The following is a 4,683-nucleotide window of genomic DNA, read 5'->3' as shown; positions in this document are numbered from 1 at the left end:
ACAAAAGTAAGTAGATATCCATTTATATACATCGTTTGGTCAGTGTGTCCACAAAAGTAAGTAGATAGCTATTTATATATTTCGTCTGGCACAAGAGAAACAGAATATATCGGTGATGGCTATCAGAGTTACAGGGGAGTGGAACTCTAAGGACTTCTCACTGTGAGCTAGGAAATCCAAACCCTGTCTCTAGAATTTACTGAGATTATGCCAATGAATCATGCAGAATGGCAATGCTTACTCTACCTTAATGTGAATTGCCTTGCTTGGTTCCAGCCAGATCTAAATAATAATTCTTTAGCTAGTGCCAAATGAATGAGCTTCTTTCAGGCCACTTAAAAATATACTTGAAATTTCTCAAGATGATCAAATGTAAGATCCTTTTTGGATTAAAAAAAGTCTGTACTTCAATCGCTAGTATTACTTTGCGAGTAAAACAGTTAAAGTAACTTACAGTAATTACAAATGTAAATTCTTGTACATGAGGCCTGGTCTGGGTCAATATGGAAATATTTATCATCTTATTTTCTTTAATAACAAAACGTTAATCCAAAAGTTGAATAACATCTACTTTCTAAATAAATTTAAAGGTACAATCTCACTTGTTGTCCGTCTGACACAGGAAACTGAGTTCCTTAGTGACTTCTAAAACAAGCATGTGTTTGTGAGGCATGGATTGCTTAATCATGAGAAGCTGTGTGTGGACCTCTGCAACCTATGTGAATAGTTGGGTGTGGTGGTCCTTTCTGGAGAATAAAAAGCAGAAGGATCTCTGGGCTCACTGACCAGCCAGTCTAGACAAATGGATGAAATTCATAGTATGTCTCTGAAAAATATATGGGAATGTGATTGACCAAGAAATAGAAAATCAATCTGTGTCCTCCACTGGCGTGTACACCCATACACAAACGTGCATAAATACACTCAAGAAGGAAGCATTGTCTGTGTCACCAGTCACCAATTACCCTAATAAAGTGTGCTGTGATCAATATCAAGCATTCAGAAAACTCTCAGTGTTTGCAGTCATAAATGTTGAATTTACACTCTAAACTGTAAATTCAGCTCATGCAATATTTCTCTCAAGTAGGAACACACATACTACACAGAGGAGTATAAAATTCTAAACTCAATTCTGTGTCATTTAATGAAACAAGAGCATTGCTGGTCTTCATTCAAAATTTGTTAGGTGCACGATTGCGGTACTATCTACTTTCACCAGGAAGCATATTTAGAAACACACCATCATAGTCAATTGTAAGATCATCTTAATTGTCAATAAGAACCACATTCAATATTATCAACAGTTATAAAGTATCAGACCTAATCTACTTAAGTCAAGTTATCCTGCTATGGTTTTATGGATACTTGCAAAAGATACATGGCTCCTGGGTCAGAGCTAATGGCATTACTACTCACATGATGCAGTAGCCATAATATCAGCATGAATTATATTCAGTTCGTACAGTTCTATTGTGGCAGTAAGAAGAGGACCAGGTAACAACTGCCTAGAGTGTATGGCTTTATACAAGAGGAGGTATAGTAAAATAAATCTTAATAGTTGAAACTGGGTGTGTTAAGATGCCTTTGAGTTGACTGATATGGTAACTCACTATCCAGTCACTCTACACACAAGCCTCAGCCTCCAGAGAAAGAGACGATCTTTCCTTTTCAAGGCTGTTTGAAACCAGCCAATGGCTTCTGAGGGTTAATTAATTTTACAATACTCTTAACTACAAAACACAATTGAAAATAATCTGTGATGTAGGTAGTCAATGCTATTGCTCAAACAAAAATGTGACACAAATACCTATTTATATTCAGTGAATGCTTATGATTTTTGTAGGCTCCAAAATTTAAAAAAACGGTAACAACAACAACAACAACAACAACTCTACCTCACTTGCAAATATCTATCAAGCTTTGAAATTCCTAAGACCAACCAACAAACCCAAACCCCTGAAGATTAGTGATAGTATCGAACTTTGAAATATTAAATAAATTTAATGTTTGGCATGCAACTTTTGACATGTATGAGACAAGTGTGACTTAAATTGTTTTACTTGTCAAAAATTAATGCTGTTGAATTCATGAAATATGAGTTATTTTGATAGAGATGTTATTGTACACTTCTGCTTTATGTGGTCATAACAGTTGAGAACAGGAAAACAAAATTGTTAAAACTACAGAGTCCCGAGGTTCAGGTGCATAACACTGCTCTCTGAAATGTATCTGGAAAAGAATTCTGAGAATCTGCTCCTTTTGGTGCCTCTCAGATGGTTGAAATTTTGATTTCCAATGATGCTCAAAATATTTCTAGCAGTCATACGGTTGCCATTTGGTTTTATTGAAACAGTGCAAAGAGAGATGGGTTAGTAGGATAAACAAAGAGGATTCAGAGAGCTATTGATTCAAAACAGATTCTTTTACCAGCTTAGCACAAATTCATTTTGCATTTGCAAACCTTGGTCAAGGAAGCTAAGCTACCACAAAAAGTGTACTGCAAATAACTCAGTGCATTGAAAGCCTTGGAAATATCAGCAATGGAGAATTGAGGGCAGTCAAAGTGCACAGATCATATTTTACTTTTCTCACCAAATTACCTTTCTAATATAAAATATGTATTTCCAGCACCTCTGTAGTCATAGTGATTGTAAAGGTAATAAGCACTTTATACCTCTAACAAAAATACTACAGTGATTGTAAAGTTTAGCACTGACATATCAAGCAAAGAATGTATTAATTAACAGGACAATGTGTTTTATAAACTGTGTTCACTTCTTCAAGACAAAAAACCCCTCTCAGATTAGTGTTGTCAGAAATGTCCTTTACTAGCAGATGAGTGGCAACATATACCACTGAGTGTGTGTGTGTGTGTGTGTGTGTGTGTGTGTGTGTGAGAGAGAGAGAGAGAGAGAGAGAGAGAGAGAGAGAGAGTCAGAGACAGAGAGAGAGACAGAGAAACAGAGCGAGAGACAGAGAAAGACACAGAGAGAAAGACACAGAGAAAGATAAAGACAGAGATACACAGAGTGAGAGAGACAGAGAGAGACGGAGAAAGATAGAGAGAGAGGGGGTGGTGGTGGACAGATTGCCTCTTTACCACAGTCTTCACTCTGCAATAGTTGCTATTAATAAATGTTTTTTGTGTATTGGTGCAGAGTAATAATGGGTTGGATCTTCCCAAATACACAAGAGAATTGGGAGGTGGTTACTCCCCCCAAATGAGGTTATAGCCAGAGTCAGAAACTATGCAAGTTCAGTATCATGAAATGTGGTTACTCCTGGATGATGATGCAATTTCAGACCCAGAAATGAAGCCCTCTCTTGGCCACTTTAAAAGTGATACATTGCCCAGGTTTATAATAATACTTGCTGGTTTTGTCTCACTTTTAGTACTACATTCTTACATTGAGCTGAGTCCTGAGAGGGCAGTCCTTTCCCAACATGATTTGATTCTGATACTTTACTTCCATGGGAGTTGCGGAAGCAGCCAGACAGGAAAGGGTGACCCACATTTTAGTAACCAGAGAGCACTCACAAGGAAATTATAGTTTACTATTCTTGTAAATGTGAGAGGTCAATTTTTATTGTGATTACTGTTCTGTCTTGTAGTCCTGATGGTTGCATGCCCCCCACACTTCATTCTTGTGGTTTCTAGCATCACAAGAGCACTTTGAAAAGAATTCCTGCCCATAAATCCCCACTGATCACTATTTACTCTAGATAGAGTACAGAATTTCCATGAAACTGCTCAAGTGTTATTACATAAATCAGATACTGAATGAAATATTTTCTTTCCTCTCAGCATTTCTTTCAGATTAGTTATTTATATTATTTCTTAAAGTAATAATGGTGCTTGTTCATGTTTATCAAGAAAAATGTTACAAATCTTTAACAAGTCATCTAATCTTTATCTCAAAATCACATGTAAAGAAAAAAGATGCAGAAGTGGATATGTAAATTAAAGCCTGAAATAAGAAAAAATATTAATACATCTAATAAGAAATGTTTACATTGAAATAGTGCCTAAGGAGGCTAAACAATAAAGAAAATGAATTTAAATAAATTCTCAATGCATCAACTGTACTTTCAATATCTGGGCAAGGGAAGTCAGTATTAAAGTGCCAGATGCATTAAAGAGAAGAATACAATGGAACATACTTTAATGTTAAGTAGAACAAAAATAAAAACATTTCATTGAGATAAAACCATTGTGTTTTTATTTTCTTAAATAAAAGTTTCTGGAGAGAATAAAGGATTAAAAATAAAATTGTCTTACTCAAACACAAAGAAATATGAAAGTGCATAGTCACGATGCTATATTCTACAGTGATTTTTCTATCACTAGGGCACCGTGTACTATTATTAACTTTAGAGGATGTATCTATATCTGGCATACAATCTGGACCCATCAACATAGTATATCAGCCAACACCGAACATTAATTCTCTTATTCATTTTAGTTCTATAGCATCCATAACATTTGTAATGAACTTTGAAAATCTGACGTTGCTCTTCTAGGGATGTACTTATCAATTTAAGATTATATGACATATCTGAAGACAGTGAGGACGTGAGATTTTTAGAGTAGCTGAACTAACTGAATGTCATCCAGAAACCTAATCACAGATGTCAGATAGGAGGTCAGGAGAGAGAGAGAGAGGGAGAGGGAGGGGGAGGGAA

The 4,683-nt window shown here is 35.8% G+C and overlaps 1 protein-coding gene across 2 annotated transcripts in view; it reads right to left on the bottom strand.

Annotated features, from left to right (window-relative positions):
• The window catches only part of Sema3a (semaphorin 3A), a 201,761-nt gene that overhangs the window by 132,257 nt on the left and 64,821 nt on the right, over nt 1–4,683 (bottom strand). The gene's annotated exons all lie outside the window — the stretch shown is intronic.

This window comes from Grammomys surdaster, unplaced genomic scaffold (genome assembly GCF_004785775.1).
Source record: "Grammomys surdaster isolate TR1022 unplaced genomic scaffold, NIH_TR_1.0 264, whole genome shotgun sequence".
Taxonomy (NCBI): domain Eukaryota; kingdom Metazoa; phylum Chordata; class Mammalia; order Rodentia; family Muridae; genus Grammomys; species Grammomys surdaster.
Note: the sequence above shows the minus strand (reverse complement) of the source record. Positions and strands in the feature narration are given on the sequence as shown.